Here is an 18,503-nt window from a genome sequence, read left to right on the forward strand (position 1 = left end):
AATCGAGAGGAGAAAATTATATTATACAACTTCTGCAAAACAAAACGAAGGAAAGATTTCGTTTCGTTCAACAATCTACCGATCAATCTATTTTAATTTTCTTCAACAATAACAAATGTTTATATCAAACAATATCAAACTTTTCAAATATTTTTTTTCTATAAAAATAATTTTTATAAAACTAAGCTAAAATTACATTTTTGCCTTTTGATAAAAAAAAATTTCAAAAGAATTTTAAAAATTCTCCCATAACAAATTTTCGTATCAAACAATATCAAACTTTTCAAATAATCAATTCCAAATATTTTTTTTTTCTATAAAAGTAATTTTTATAAAATTAAGTTAAAAAAATTACACTTTTCTTTTCGATAAAATTTTGAAAGAATTTTAAAAACTCCACCATAACAAATTTTTATATCAAACGATATCAAGCATTCCAAATAACCGATTCCAAATACTATTTTTTTCCCAATAAAAGTAATTTTTAATTTAATTTAAAAACTAAGCTAAAAAATTACACTTTCCTTTTCGATAAAAAAAAATTTCGAAAGAATTTTAAAATCTCCACGATTAAAAAGAAAAGGCAGAGAGAGAGAGAGAGAGAGAGAGAGAGAGAGAGAGAAGGCATGAGAGGCACTGGCCTCGGATGTGAAAAGCGGAGAAAGAGGCTGAGAGCGCGATCGGTAAGATACGAAGACAAGCGGCGAGGCGGCACCTCAATGTCGGCGACGACGATTGCCGTTGAATGACGAGCGTCATTAGTTCGTCCACGTTGTCAATGGATTCATTGCTGCCCATTACGACGTCAAATCCTCTTGTACGATAATCTAGCGATAATGAGAGCTCGTTAAAGATGGAATAACGTGGGGGCGTGTCGTCGAGGGATCGATGCCTCGTATACACGTGGCACAAACTCTGCCTTTTCTATTTTCCCCTTCCCCCTTCTTCCCTTCTAATTTTCGCCCGGCCCCCACCCCCTCCTCGTCCAGATCGTTTATGCAGACCATTTTCCTCCCCGGTTTTTCATCTCTCCCGTTTACATGCCTCTTCGATTCGACCATCCGTAACAGACCTCGAATCGCCGGGAGAAAATGTCGAGGAGAGAAGTGGAGATCATTTGTCGTGCTCATTGCTGGTTTCATTTTGCCGACTAACAATCGTTTCGAGTTTTTATATTATGTTAAAATTTTTCGACGAGTACTCGTCCACTTTTCGAAACTGGAGACACATTATTATTATTATTATTATTTCGTTGGACGATTATAGCTTTTTTTTTTCGAAAGAATTTTAAAAACTACGCCATAACGATTTTTCGTATCAAACAATATCAACGCTTTTCAAATAATCGATTCCAAATGCTACTTTTTTTTTCTATAAAAGTAATTTTTATAAAATTAAGCTAAAGAGAAATTACACTTTTCGATAAAATTTCGAAAGAATTTTAAAAATTATTCCATAATGAATTTTTGTATCAAACAATATCAAACTTTCTAAATAACCGATTTCAAGTACTATTTTTTTTCTATAAAAGTAATTTTTATAAAATTATAAAAAAGAGAAATTACACTTTCCTTTTCGATAAAATTTCGAAAGAATTTTAAAAACTACGCCATAACGAATTTTCGTATCAAACAATATCAACGCTTTTCAAATAATCGATTTCAAATGCTACTTTCTTTTTCTATAAAAATAATTTTTTATAAAATTAAGCTAAGGAAAAATTACACTTTTCGATAGAATTTCGAAAGAATTTTAAAATTTAAAATTTTAAAAACTATCTCGCAACGAATTTTCGTATCAATATCAATGTTTTTCAAATAATCTTTCCAAGTACTATTTTTTTTTTTTTCTACAAAAGTAATTTTTATAAAATTATAAAAAAGAGAAATTACACTTTTCGATAAAATTTCGAAAGAATTTTAAAAACTACCCCACAACGAATTTTCGTATCAAACAATATCAACGCTTTTCAAATAATCGATTCCAAATGCTACTTTCTTTTTCTATAAAAGTAATTTTTATAAAATTAAGCTAAAGAGAAATTACACTTTTCGATAAAATTTCGAAAGAATTTTAAAATTTAAAATTTTAAAAACTATCTCGCAACGAATTTTCGTATCAATATCAATGTTTTTCAAATAATCTTTCCAAGTACTATTTTTTTTTTTTCTATAAAAGTAATTTTTATAAAATTATAAAAAAGAGAAATTACACTTTCCTTTTCGATAAAATTTCGAAAGAATTTTAAAAACTACCCCACAATGAATTTTCGTATCAAACAATTTCAATGCTTTTCAAATAACCGATTGCAAGTACTATTTTTTTTTCTACAAAAGTAATTTTTATAAAATTAAATTAAAGAGAAATTACACTTTCCTTTTCGATAAAATTTCGAAAGAATTTTAAAAACTACCCCATAAAGTAATTTTTATAAAATTAAGCTAAAGAGAAATTACACTTTTCGATAAAATTTCGAAAGAATTTTAAAAATTATTCCATAATGAATTTTTGTATCAAACAATATCAAACTTTCTAAATAACCGATTTCAAGTACTATTTTTTTTCTATAAAAGTAATTTTTATAAAACTAATGTATCGATAAATGCAAATCTTCTTTTCCCACGTAAAAAATGTTGAAAGGTGAATAGAAAAGTGGAAGATTTACAACAATTTTCACGATTATATATTTAATCTTCGTATAAACAATAATTTTGAGATATCCATTAGATTATAGTTCCACGTTTGTAAATATTTTACATTTAATTTTGCCTAAATTTTATTATTTCTTCACTCCTTTTCATAACAATTAATCAACTTATAACTTACATTTACAATTACTCTTTCTACAAACGAAAAGAACACGACTCCTTTAAATCAATATTTTGCTAATACCGATCATTTTCTCTACTGTTTAATAAAAAATAAATTAAAACCACCTATATCTACTATTGCTACAATATCAATAATTTCCTCTGCTTCTCTTCTTTTCGATCTCTTCTATTACAACAGAAAGACGGATTAAATGATTCGATAAGAATTGGCGAAAACGGAGAAACGAGCTTAACCCAATAAAAAAACACGAGGATTTACAACAACGAAAGAATCTCTCGTAAAGATTCGCGATAATTGGACGCCGCTTTAAGCGCAAATGGAAGTATAGCAAAGGGGCGGGATAGGGTACGCGAGTACGTGGAAAATGAGGTTTGCCTGTGTGCAGATGCGAATCGACAGGCTGTTGGAAAGGCTGCGCACCAGCGATGCCTTTCGACCTCTTCTGGTTCACACGTCGTTACTTCCCTCCCTTTATTCGCTATTTATTCTTGCGTGTAATCGAAGGCAGAGTTTCCTCGTTTTTCGCCCCCCCTCCTCCCCCTCTTTTTTTCCTCCTCCTCTTTATACTCCGCCGTTCATTCGATTTCGTTGTTAGCTAAACGTATTAAATCGAGAGACAACGGTTAATGGTTTTGTCGAGGAGACGGTTGTTGGAAACGGGGCCCCATCCCTTTATGTATATACGTGTGTATATATATATATATATATCTTCGTGGAAAGGAAATGAGCGACGAGTTTGAAAACAGGGGCGTCGCTGTCGTCGAAGAACGAAGGAATTTTCTCCTCCTTTTTTCCCTTCTAATGGATAATCCTTTCGCGAGTTTTCTTCTTCTTCTTCTCCTCGTTTCTCTCTTTCGATGGATCTCGTGCGATTCTTTTTTGGAATTATGCACGCTTTTCGCAGGGTCGTTAAGGTTTGTTAAAAATTTTCTTGCTTTAGGGTCCTGATTTTTTTTATCTTTTAATCATCCAGAGATTATGAGAAACATTTTAGTAGCTTTATATCTTGATGCTTTTCGCAGGAAATTGCGTGGGAATTTTTCATTTTTGAAGAGATGAATTCAGGATGAAATATTTACCGTGTGTGAAAAAGAAGGAGAAACTTTTTGGCAATTATTTATTGTATTATGTAAGATAGAATTTGAAACTCGAATAGAACTACTGCGAAATACAATATTAACATCCTGTAAATAAATATAACTGAATATTGAAATAAAGAGATAAATTTGTATTACAAGGATTTATAAATAATACAATCGTGACGATTCTCAAAATCATTTTTCGATCAAAGGAGGAATTCGGTTTCCTTGGAGGGGGAAATCTTTGAAACCAAAGCCAGCCTCCAATTTATTTTTTACCAACGTCTCGAAAAGCTTGACTAATCTCGTGTAATTTCGAAAAGCAGCGTTGATCGATATATAATTGGTTACATATTTTTAAAGAAAAAAAGAAAAATGTCAAATTCTTTCTAGGGAAAAGAGGGATCGTTGGTTACTTTTTGAAGACGAGAATGATTAAAATTACTCGTTTTAAACTCTATCTCTATATTCATTTTTAATATTTAAAAAATAACAGAGTCTGTAAAATTCAAATAATTATTGTTTAATTGTATACCAAGCAAACGTAACAATTGTAATCGATATAAATGTTTCTTACCATTTATATGTTCATAACAGAAATTTATCAACAAACATATCCATACCGTGATAGAAATTTCATCCTTTTTTCCTCTGAATGGAATTCTCAATAAAAAGAAAATATCCATTTTTTTTAAAGTGAATCGTATTTTCTTTTTCTTGTGAATTTCAGAAGAAAATTTTTATAGATCCTCCTCAAAATGATCCTTTCTCCTCCTGCACGATTTATTCAAAAAAAAAAAAAATATCTCTCGTTCTTTGACATCGATCGTTTCTCACAAATACGCGTTTCTTTTCACAAGAAACCTGTGTGTAATCTCATAAAGCGCGAGGTTTCCAAATCCACAAAGGGATAGTCGATCGATCTCTGCAATTCGTCGCCCAACGGCCCCATCGATTTTTCCCACCATTTTTCCGCTTCCGCTAGGAAGAAATTCGATTGTCCGTATTGATGCACCGAAATGCAAAAACAAAGAAATCGTCGATTTGTACACACGGTTCATTTGCGGGACCTGGTTTCATAGTCGAACGACTTTCGGGGATGGAAGTTTTTTTTCTGAGGGAGGGTTGGCCAGAAACTGACCGATCTAACTCGAAGACTCGAATAACGTGAAACTGATCTTCTTTCTTTTAATTATTTCCTATTTGCATTGTCGATTAATTTCCTGTTATATCAACGATTATTTTAAATTAATTCTTCCAAAACTGCTGTTTTCCAATATTTTTCATAACAAACAAGAATCTGAAACCAGTCCGGTTTATTTAAATAGCAATTAAAAAGTTATATATATTATTACATTTCGAAAAAAACGCTTGAAAATGTCCAATCTTTAAAAAGAATATTTTCCTTAATATCGAAACAAACAAGAATCTAAAGTCCAGTTTTCATTTACTTAAATAATAATTAAAAAATTATATGTATATATCCAATCTTTAAAAAGAATATATTCCATAATAACGAAACAAACAAGAATCTGAAATCAGTCCAGTTTTCATTTACTTAAATAGTAATTAAAAAATTATATATATATTATTATATTTCGAAAAAAACGCTTGAAAATATCCAATCTTTAAAAATTTAAATATTTTCCATAATAACGAAACAAACAAGAATCTGAAGTCCAGTTTTCATTTACTTAAATAATAATTAAAAATTATATATATATATATATATATATATATATATATATATATATATCCAATCTTTAAAAAGAATATTTTCCTTAATATCGAAACAAACAGGAATCTGAAGTCTAGTTTTCATTTACTTAAATAATAATTAAAAAATTATATATATATATATATATATCCAATCTTTAAAAAAAATATTTTCCTTAATAACGAAACAAACAAGAATCTAAAGTCCAGTTTTCATTTACTTAAATAGTAATTAAAAAATTATATATATATTATTATATTTCGAAAAAATATCCAATCTTTAAAAATTTAAATATTTTCCATAATAACGAAACAAACAAGAATCTGAAGTCCAGTTTTCATTTACTTAAATAATAATTAAAAAATTATATATATATATATCCAATCTTTAAAAAAAATATTTTCCTTAATAACGAAACAAACAAGAATCTAAAGTCCAGTTTTCATTTACTTAAATAGTAATTAAAAAATTACATATATATTATTACATTTCGAAAAAAGGGAAAATTCGAAAATGTCTTTAAAAAGAACTACTATCACGGAGGGAGTGGAGTTTGGACATCCACGTGAAGCGAGCTGAACCTCGTACACTCGAGAGATAGTTTTGTCCCACGAAACTATCGAGGCTGCCCGTTTCGCGACGTAATTAATCAAGTTAAGCTCATCCACCACCGGCGTGAAAACGCGTTTTCCACGCGCGATGGAAAGGATCCGTCTCTCTCTCTCTCCCCCCTTCTTTTCTCGACGTATCGTCGCCACCAAGTTGATAATAAATACATCCGCGATTCCCTTATTGTTTACGATACATTAAATCCCTCCCCGCATAAATCATCGCGGAGGAGAGTGCGAGTTATAAATCTAGCAAATATGCGTTTCACACCTCGCGTGGTTAAACGTGGTTTTACGTATTTTTCCCGATATTTCGTCGAGAAGCATCGGATAATATCATCCTTTTTGACGTATTTTAGAAACAGAAGATCCATTTTCCCGAGCTTATATTTTCGGGGAGAAAAATCGGGGATACGTCGATACCAAGTTTTCCCTATTGCCTTTACCGACGTATCGAATATCGAGTTGGAATATTTATGTTGCGTGTAGGTTTGGAATTCGGTTTGCTTTCAGAGGTAGAGATTTTTCGTGGCGGATCAATCGTTTGAATTAATAGGAGAATGGAATGTTCGAAATTTGTTCGAAGGTAATTAAACGAGGAAATTTGATTTGGGATCCGCGGAGAAAGTTCAAAGTGAAAGTGTTTGACGGAAATTTGTGTAACGTTTAAACTATAATTGGCGAGAGCAATTTTTTTTTTCAATGCGTCTTTTTGAGAAGATAAATCTGTCGAGAGTTTCGAAGTGTTATTGAAATTATTAAAATTTATTTCGGAAACATTCGAACGTAGGTATATTTTTATTCGGCAAATTTTATTGTTGCAATTCTGAATATTTTTATCGTATATTTTTATAATTTTACCATCGATTGACAAGAATTTTGAGCATTTTAGTACCTGTTTGTCGGATTATATATAAATAACTCTTGGCTTTGAATGAAAATTATACGAATTTTGTTTACATCGATTTCGGAGAAATTTCGAAAAATGGATGGATTTGATCCGGGTATCGATCGCGCTTTTATCATCTAACTGACGTTCATGTTAAACGAGATTGGATATTTATATCAAAGGTAAATTTGGAATTGGAGTTACTGTGAACGGATTCGATTATTTTCGACTGAATTCGAAACGAGATTTTTAAATGAATCGAATTTATTTATCGATACCGTAAAATAGCTTATCGCGAGATGCATATTAATAAACATATAAAATGCACATTAATATCTCAAATCAAATTGAAGCTTCGATTCAATTTTTCAATTAATTATTCCTCAATCGATATTTTTAAACTAAATTAATTTTAACCAACTCGTTAAATCACGATTTTTAATCTCTTCTCTAAAGAAAGAAAGAAGAAACGAAGAAATCTATTTTATAATTTTAAAAAATTATTTAGTCAATTAAACGTAAGAAATTAAAAAAGAAAAATAACATTAGACGAATTATTTACACGTGTTTTATATTTATTTCGTATTCAACGAATATTACTCCATTCAACTCCATTTTAAGAATTACATATTGTATAAAAAAAACCAATTTGCATATACAGCCCTAAAATTGTGCGCAACAGTTAATGAGATTAAAATGCATTTAAAATATCGTTGTTGAATTCATACGTATAACGAGATACCAATCGATTGAAAAAACTCAATCGATAATTGTAACCCACGATGAACAAATAAAGCTAAAATTTATATGCGTCCTGTATACTTTAAAGTGAAATATATCCGATCGTGTATTATACGAGCTATTATATTTAAAAAAAAAAAAAAGAAGAAGAAAGAAAGAAAAAAATCGAACAATCGTAATTCAATACAACTATCTGAACATTTCTTCGCCTACGTGTCTATCGCGATAGAATAACTTCCCTATCCCCTCTCCCTCCGTCGATGCGTAGCTTTTACTTCCTTCTTTATCGACGTTTATTCGCGTAAATTAACCAAAGACAAATTAACTTTGCGAAAGAGAAAGTTCCATCCGTTGTTTTTCCCGTAAACATTAATTGGAAAAACGATTTTTACATATCATGCGCTGTAAAGGAGGAAGGAAAGAAAAAAGAAGCGATTCCCGATCATTACGTCGTTAATTTTCGCTTTAACAATAATCATCGAGTGGATGCACGATGAGTATGAAAAAGAAATGGAAACGAAATAAAACTTTTCAAAACCGGATCTTCTATTTTCTCCATTTACTTATACGAAATTTTAACAGCAAATTCTTCTCTCTTGTATCGCAATAATCATAATTAATCTATCTAAAGTCGAATCTAACCTATTCCGCTAATTTTTAAATAATTCTGAAAACGAAGATTAATATCAAATAATAATAATTTCTGAAAAAATTTGACACTAAATTTCGATTTAATAGATTTAACGTTGTTAGATCGCAACAGGAAGGGAAGTGAGCCTACCTTTTGTAAAAATATTTCGTGCCGCGAGGAAATAAAATCGCGGCTGAGAGCATTTATGCAAAGTGAAGGTAAACCTACCGATATTATCGAGGCGTAGAAATTTCATTAGAATTAACAGAGTGAGCGAGCCTTTTGAACGAGCCTTTAATAATATCGCTTTGTTCCATGATATTCGGCAATCAGCATTGAGAGAAAGAGAGAAAGAGGAAGAAAGAGAGAGAGAGAGAAGCCGGCAAAACGAGTTTCCTTTGGCCGCTATATATTCGATATTGTGTGCCCGTGCAGGCATACGTGGGGGCAATTGCGGCATTCCTAAATGGCTACATCCCTTCGTTCAAGACATTATAGGACTCGAGAAGACTCGAATAGAATAGTGGTTCAGGTGAACGATCGAATTATTTAGCAAAATTAATATTTTCTTCCTTCGATCTGAACGCTTAATATCGTGAATTTGTGGAAAAGATTAAGTTAGGTTAGGTTTAGGATTAGAAAGAATAATTGTTTTCTTCTTTTTCTTTTTTTGTAGTTATGATGTTCAAGTGATTTGCCACTTTTAATATTGATATTTTATCCTTTCGGTCTAATGTATATGTAATAGAGGTTAGGTTTTAGATTTGGGCTTAATTATAATTCTCATGTAATTAAAATATGTTCCAATATATTTTCTCCTTTCAATTTGCTTAATATCAAAAATTTATGGAGAAAATTAAATTAAGTTAGAGTTGGATTAGCTTAGCTCATTAAAATACTGTTTTCTAAGCTTATTTTAGAATTGTTATTCCCTTAGGCAATATTCAAACGACTTTCCACTTCTAATATTAACATTTTCTTCATTCAATTCAATTAACCAAGTCTTCAATTTGCCAAAGAGGTTGGATTAAATTTTCATTTTTCCAAGCATTTTATAATCGATGCAGTTTTATTTACAAATTAATATTAAATTGTCAACAAAATTAAAATTTTGGGAGAAAGAATATTAATATAAATATTAAAAACCTTTGATGACTCTTCCAACGATAGATTGTTGGTTATCCATAATCCATATTCGTTTTCTTTTTATTGCTTACCTGTGAACAAAAAAAGAAAGAAAGAAATAATTGATCTGTTATTTATTATAAATTAAAAGAATCCTAAAGCATAGCGAAAGAACAAATTTCCAATCTTTCTTAAGTAACCGTCTTATGGATAGAGGATCAACAGGTTGGGAACCACTGATATATCGGATCCTTGTCTTCACGGTAGGATACAAGAAAATATACTTCCAGCTTTGTGTTATTTTTATCGGTACATGAATCGGTGAGGGAATACATTTGAACAAATATTGTTTCACGTTTGATTAAAGGTAAATCGTATCTTTTATATATTTCCTCCTAGCCGACGATATTAATAAATTCACGAGTTAATGGATTTTTATTTTAACAAATAACAATAAGATTTTATTTATCATCGTTACTGTTAATTAATTTTTTTTAATAAAACCTAACTTATTCTCACGATCGTTTGATCGTTGAAATATTCGTTACATTGGAAAATTACCAACGCTCGAATTAAAAAAAAAGTATCCATCACTGGAGAGACATTACCCGCCACTAGCTCCGAAACCGAGCTTCTCACACTTTTCCCCACGATCATCACCGTGTTCGTTACACCCGTCATCGCCCCAACTTTCGTATTTTCACAGCCTCTCGTTCGAAAACACCGCCAAGTGAAATTATTACCTCGTTCCATCCATCAACCTTCCACGGCTGGATACACGGTCTGTTCGTTTATCTATATACGAGCTTCCTCCCCCCCTCCTCCTCGTGGAGGAGAGACTCGTGGCACATATTTATACCCGTGGACGGAAATACCGTGTTGGAATGCCGAACTGGAAGGCGCCACCACGCCGTGACACGTATACGACACAGGGCACGATGCTCCTCGGGTTCGATAACAGGAGGGGGCATGGACGGGCGAGTAACAGTCAAGTCGAATGGCAATTGATCGGCGTGTAACCATAGAAACGATCTCTCGTTATTGAAGATCGACGACGTGGACGGATTTGAACGGTCCATTACGCGTCACGGCTCGTCACTGTGTGCATGGGGGAGGGGGAGGGGGGTGTGTGTGCATCCTCGCGCGCTATCTGTCTGAGGAGAAACTGTTATGCCTCGAGGATCGGTTTCGCCAGACATACGAACGGATGTCTCGGCTAGAAGCTGGCTAAAGGGAAACGGAAACGGGGTCAAGAGGAGGTGCGGGGTGTGTTCCAAGTCGAGTAAGAATCGTTATTTCGGTTTGAATATCGGCATCGATTGGGATCGAGGGAAAAAATAAGGGAAAGTTGCGAACGGGGTATACAGAGTGGAATTGTTATAATTGGGTGGGTTGGATTTTGATCTATCCAGCTTGTTGTGGAACAGCTCGTAAGATTTGAAGAGAAATTGTAGGAGATGTTCGAAGAGAATTTTGTTGGGAGAATGCGAAAGGGATGAGATCGGTTGAAGTTATATTCGAAAATATCCAAACTTTTATAACTTTCTGATAATGGCAATCTGATTTTTAAAAGGTACTTTCAATTATCCTTCGTATTGGAACTAAAAGTATCATATTTTATTTATTTTAATCTAATTTTTAAGAGATTCTTCCACTTCACACTGAAACTATCCAAGTGTTACATATTTTACATACAAACGATTGTGATCAAAGTGATTGATGTAGAAATGAACAAAGATGCATGTGATTAAAATATCCAAATTTTTACTCTGATACAGTAATCTAATTTTTAAAAGATATTTTTATTTATCCTTCATATTAGAACTATTTAAGTGTTATATTTTATACAAACGATTGTGATTAAATGAACAAAGATACATGTGATTGAAATATCCAAACTTTTATACTGATATAGTAATCCAAACTTACTTGATTCTCTGATTTGTAAAAGATTCTTCCACTTATCCTTCACATTGGAACTATCCAATGTATTTAAATATCTATTTTACATATAAATAACAGGTGATTGAAACTAAAATATGATGTAGAAATAAACAAAGATACTTTTATTTATCCTTCACATTAGAACTATTTAAATATTATATTTTATCACTTTAATCACAAACGATTGTGATTAAAGTGATGTAGAAATGAACAAAGATACATGTGATTAAAATATATCCAAACTTTTATTCTGATACACTAATCCAATTATTTGATTCTCTGATTTAAAAAGTAAAATATTCTTTTATTTATCACATTGGAACTATCTAAATATTTAAATATCTATTTTACATATAAATGATAATTGAAAATAATGATAATATGATTGAAAATAAAATATGATGTAGAAATAAACAAAGATGTAATTACATTTTAATCTCGATAAAATATTAATTTCGTCAAAAAACAAAAAAAAATAAGATCCGCCATTTTGTTAAATAAAATCAATCGAAACGATCGGTCCAATTCTGTTCATCTTTCGAAAGTTAATAAACATATTTCGAATTTTATTAATTGTTGACAAAAAGTTGACAAAGGGATGACGAAAACGAAAACGAGGAACTGATTTATGCAATCGAAATTGAAATTGAAATTCGATGGGAATTTTTTAAAAAGATATATAACGCGTTCCAATTGGCCTCTTTAAGAACAACTTTTCTTTGAAAATTCGCAAAAATGTAAAGCCTCGTTGTAGGTGATTGGCAATTTTATTTTAGATCGCTTGTCGAGAGAGCTTTGATAATTTTTAATTGAGTTAGTTTGAAAAATGATTCGAAAATTCGTCGAAAATGTACGAATAATTATTATCGATATTTTTACGTTAATTTGGAATTAAGAAGAAGATTAGAAGAAGTGTTCAACGTGAAAAGGAAAAACGATTCTAAAATTTACACTGTAATATAAGATTGATTAAAAGAATATAGAATAAGATATTTTTGAAGGCTAGAAATCTTTATTTTTAATTTCAGAAAAGTGGAAATTTTAAAATTCTGAAAATTTTTCAAAAATTGACTCTTAATGCCCAGTCCACTTTGAAGTATAGATCTATTTTATCAAGAATATCTTAACATCAAATACGAAACAACAAGAAAAAAAAAATTAAAAATTAGAAACTTTTTCCGAAACAAGAATAATTACTTAAAAATAAGCAAAAAAATAGAATTTTCTTCAATTCAGATAAACGATCAAGTATGAAAATATATATATTATAAAGCAAAATAAAATTACGAGATGGATTATGAAGAGGAAGCGTGTTTTGACATTTATTTTATGCCTTTCTTGATTCCAAAAAAAAACTTAAAAAATAAAGTTGCAATCCTTACGAAACTCTTATCCTCATCTAAACAGTGTTTTGTTACGTTTAAAAATTACTACTTGCAACTAATCATTCGAAAAGTACGTATCCATATTTTAAATATCTTTCTACGTTATTTTTCCCCCCCGCGTTGTTTAAACAAATTTATCACGCCTTCACGTTTTATCGAATGTTGGAGGTTATCGAGACATTTATTATCTTCTCTTTAATAATAATAACAATAATAATAGACGAATCTCTCAAAGATATTAAACGATAACAAAGAGATATTATTTTCAAAAGAAAGATTAATCCAATTATTGGAGGAATGTTTAAAGAAGGGTCGAAAAAGAAATCAAAGCCTTCCCTTACTTCATCTTACATTTTGCAACGAACCTGTTTTCGTAACGTTATTTAAACAGGGATAATTCACCCAACCTAATCAACCTAATTTCAAAATATTAATCCGCGAGACCGGCGTAATTTATTCATTTTTGTTGGGGAATTGTTTGGAAACAATGGTTAATCAAAGGGGCCAAGGGTGTGAATCCGTTTGAGAGAGTGAAACACTCGAGAGTTGCTATCGAGGGTGTTTCTCATCACGAGTGGGCATTGTGTTGTGAAATAACTTTTTTTCCCCTCAAATTTTCCCTCAACGGCGATCAATTTTGCTGTCAAAAAATTATCCTTCAAATGGAAGAATTCGAAAATTAATTTCCACTCGTGGAATATATATTTTGCCGAAAAGAATACTTCGAGAATATCACGGATACCTTAAAGAAAAACAAGGAGAGAAGAAAATTTTCGAGTCGTGGGCTATTTTAATAACGCTTGGCTCGGTGTTAAGGTGAATATTGTGTAACGAAGTAAGTCTCTTTTGAGAATTATTAGAGGAATGACTCTCTCTTGACACGCCTTGGCATTTCAAACGTCTTTGGAAAGCTCCGTCGAAGCGTATACACATCATGAGCCGTAATTTGTGGTGTACTGCACGCAGAAGGTCGGAGAGATTCCGCGGTGTGCAAAATATTTGTATCGACTGCAAATATCGGTGAGATATTAAATCATAAAACGTGAAATTTTCGATCGACAAATTTTCGAATAATTTTAGAATTCTATTTAACGATTCAAAAATTCCTCTTTTATTAAAAACAACAAATTGAGATATATAAACGCAAACTCGAATTGCATGTAAAAAAGGAAAGAAGAAGAAAAGATTTTGCAAAATTACAAAAAACACTTTACCGTTTATTAAATCATTCTTCCATTATAATTAAAATCATTATAATTGGAAATCCACCGTGTTATCTTTTTACGCCAATTTCACAACCAATAATAATTTATCTTCCACTTGGAATATCCGTGGCAAATGTCAAGTTCACTCACATTTTTCATTCGTGCTCAACATATATATATATAGAACAACGGAATCGCTGTATTTTCAAAAAGGAAGAAAATCTTCTTTTCACAAAAGAGGGCCCATTTTCGATGGTCGCAAGCGCTCTCTTAATAAGTAAGAAAGTGTTTATTAGGCGGCACAAGTTGATCTCGGCTCAAGTAATTGGAGAAGTATCGTAAATGTCCACGATAGGAGAATTTATGCGCGATAATACCGCATGACGGGATTTACGACGAGCGAGTGAAACGTGTTTGGCCGCCGGAGCGACAGATGCATGAATGAGAGACATGCGCGGCGCGTATAACCTTATCTAGGACATTATCATCCCATTGTTTGTACATTATGATATTGGCCGAACTTGACATTTGCCACCGATATAAAGATATATATATATATATATATAAATTATTACGGTGGAATGTTATCAAACGTGAATAATGTGCAATAATAATAATTTTTATTTCGAAAATTAATTTAACGAAAAATTTACGATATACGATTACGTTTAATTCGTTCAATTTTTTCTGGAATTTTATCTATTTTTGAAAGAAAAGGAGAGTTAAAAATTAAACAATAATTAAAAAATTTTCTACGATTAAGAAATTGAAATATTTGAAGAACAATGTATTTCAAAAAATAAAGATATATATATAAATTATTACGGTGGAATGTTATCAAACGTGAATAATGTGCAATAATAATAATTTTTATTTCGAAAATTAATTTAACGAAAAATTTACGATATACGATTACGTTTAATTCGTTCGATTTTTTCTGGAATTTTATCTATTTTTGAAAGAAACGTGAAGAAGAGGAGAATTAAAAATTAAAAAACGATTGAAAAATTTTCTACGATCAAGAAATTGAAATATTTGAAGAATAATGTATATATATATATATATATATATATATATAAATTATTACGGTGGAACGTTATCAAACGTGAATAATATGTAATAATAGTAATTTTTATATCGAAAATTAATTTAACGAAAAATTTACGATATACGATTACGTTTAATTCGTTCGATTTTTTCTGAAATTTTATCTATTTTTGAAAGAAAAGGAGAGTTAAGAATTAAAAAACGATTGAAAAATTTTCTACGATCAAGAAATTGAAATATTTGAGGAATAATGTATTTCAAAAAGAATAAAGATATATATATATATAAATTACGTTATCAAACATGGAACGTTATCAAACATGAATAATGTGCAATAATAATAATTTTTATTTCGAAAATTAATTTAACGAAAAATTTACGATATCCGTTTAATACGATTACGTTTAATTCGTTCGATTTTTTCGCGTCTGGAATTTTATCTATTTTTGAAAGAAACGTGAAGAAGAGGAGAATTAAAAATTAAAAAACGATTGAAAAATTTTCTACGATCAAGAAATTGAAATATTTGAAGAATAATGTGTATATATATATATATATATATATAAATTATTACGGTGGAATGTTATCAAACGTGAATAATGTGCAATAATAATAATTTTTATTTCGAAAATTAATTTAACGAAAAATTTACGATATACGATTACGTTTAATTCGTTCAATTTTTTCTGGAATTTTATCTATTTCTGAAAGAAAGGAGAGTTAAAAATTAAAAACGATTAATTTTCAAAAAGAATAAAGATATATATATATATATATATATATATATATAAATTACGTTATCAAACATGGAACGTTATCAAACATGAATAATGTGCAATAATAATAATTTTTATTTCGAAAATTAATTTAACGAAAAATTTACGATATCCGTTTAATACGATTACGTTTAATTCGTTCGATTTTTTCGCGTCTGGAATTTTATCTATTTTTGAAAGAAACGTGAAGAAAAGGAGAGTTAAAAATTAAAAACGATTGAAAAATTTTCTACGATCAAGAAATTGAAATATTTGAAGAATAATGTATATATATAAATCACATTATCAAACGTGAATAATATGTAATAATAGTAATTTTTATATCGAAAATTAATTTAACGAAAAATTTACGATTACGTTTAATTCGTTCGATTTTTTCGCGTCTGGAATTTTATCTATTTTTGAAAGAAACGTGAAGAAAAGGAGAGTTAAGAATTAAAAAACGATTGAAAAATTTTCTACGATCAAGAAATTGAAATATTTGAGGAATAATGTATTTCAAAAAGAATAAAGATATATATATATATAAATTACGTTATCAAACATGGAACGTTATCAAACATGAATAATGTGCAATAATAATAATTTTTATTTCGAAAATTAATTTAACGAAAAATTTACGATATCCGTTTAATACGATTACGTTTAATTCGTTCGATTTTTTCGCGTCTGGAATTTTATCTATTTTTGAAAGAAAAAATTTTTGAAGAAAAGGAGAGTTAAGAATTAAAAAACGATTGAAAAATTTTCTACGATCAAGAAATTGAAATATTTGAAGAATAATGTATATATATAAATCACATTATCAAACGTGAATAATATGTAATAATAGTAATTTTTATATCGAAAATTAATTTAACGAAAAATTTACGATTACGTTTAATTCGTTCGATTTTTTCTGAAATTTTATCTATTTTTGAAAGAAAAAATTTTTGAAGAAAAGGAGAGTTAAGAATTAAAAAACGATTGAAAAATTTTCTACGATCAAGAAATTGAAATATTTGAGGAATAATGTATTTCAAAAAGAATAAAGATATATATATATATAAATTACGTTATCAAACATGGAACGTTATCAAACATGAATAATGTGCAATAATAATAATTTTTATTTCGAAAATTAATTTAACGAAAAATTTACGATATCCGTTTAATACGATTACGTTTAATTCGTTCGATTTTTTCGCGTCTGGAATTTTATCTATTTCTGAAACGTGAGAAATAAATTAAGTCCTGAAAGGAGAGTTAAAAATTAAAAAACGATTAAAAAATTTTCTACGATCAACGATATTGGTAGAAAAAGAACTATTTTTCTTCAAAAGAGCTAGAAATTGAAATATTTGAAGAATAATGTATTTCAAAAAGAATAAAAATAAAGGAAATGCTGCCTTCGATGCTGCTCTTCATTTTCACATTAACGGAACATGATATTTGCCACCGATATAAAGATATATATATATAAATCACGTTTATCAAACGTGAATAATGTGTAATAATAATAATTTTCATTTCGAAAATTAATTTAACGAAAAATTTACGATATCTGTTTAATACGATTACGTTTAATTCGTTCGATTTTTTCTGGAATTTTATCCGTTTTTGAAAGAAAAGGATAGTTAAAAATTAAAAAACGATTAAAAAATTTTCCACGATCAAGAAATTGAAATATTTGAAGAATAATGTATTTCAAAAAGAATAAAAATAAAGGGAATGCTGCCTTCGATGCTGCTCTTCATTTTCACATTAACGGATTTATTATCCTCGTAAAACACCACTTGAAATTTACGCCAATATTAAACCATTCGCACCCGATCATTAAAGAAATAAATAATAAATCTCGTTCTATCAATTCCTCTTGAATCCTTTTTTAAAACCAACAACTCTGTTCTAGCAGCCGCGTAAAATAACGCGATAAAGCAAAATAATAGCGTAATAAATAAACAAAAAAGTGGGATAAAAATCGATAAAATTCTCCAATACCATATTTTCATAAATATTCCTCGACTCACAGTGATTCGAACAACGTATAGTTGACTGGAGAAAATTGTACAAATTGAGAAATACTCCGTAAATTTATTTGAGAAGGATTCAAATTTTATTTAACTTTAACTTATAACTTATCAATAATTACTTTTTTTCCTTTTGACCCACAACCATTGATGGACTAATTATACATTATATTTTCGAGATCTTTCAATATTTGCACGTCTCTACTTTTATACCATACCATCGCGTATTTTCCTTTTAACTCTATACTTTCATTTCTGTAAGAAGCGACAAAAACCGGCAATACAAACTAAAAAGAAGAAATAAATTTGTCCATAATTTAACTCCCGTTAACTCGAACCCTCTTTCGATCGAGCGCAGCGTGGGAAGAGTCGGCAGCAAAGCATCTCGAACCGGTCCGGGACCGTTGATCTTGGATCCGGATTAGTTTGCACTGGTCTCAAATTCGTTATCGGGGGAATCGGCGAGTACTTGTCCGCCGGAAACGTGATTCATTCGACAATTTCGGTACACGTGG

At 30.1% G+C, this 18,503-nt stretch overlaps 1 protein-coding gene and 1 long non-coding RNA gene across 21 annotated transcripts in view; both read right to left on the reverse strand.

The window, feature by feature from the left end:
* LOC107992684 (collagen alpha chain CG42342) overlaps nucleotides 1-18,503 on the reverse strand; it is a 194,021-nt gene that overhangs the window by 157,670 nt on the left and 17,848 nt on the right. The window lies entirely within an intron of this gene.
* On the reverse strand, nucleotides 9,289-14,611 carry LOC108003682 (uncharacterized). The gene is made up of 2 exons (XR_003699000.2): nucleotides 14,166-14,611; nucleotides 9,289-9,714 (listed from the first exon to the last, which is right to left on the reverse strand). It is a non-coding gene; the product is annotated as an uncharacterized LOC108003682 (long non-coding RNA).

The sequence above is a fragment of the Apis cerana genome, linkage group LG12 (assembly GCF_029169275.1).
Source record: "Apis cerana isolate GH-2021 linkage group LG12, AcerK_1.0, whole genome shotgun sequence".
NCBI classification, from domain to species: Eukaryota; Metazoa; Arthropoda; class Insecta; order Hymenoptera; family Apidae; genus Apis; species Apis cerana.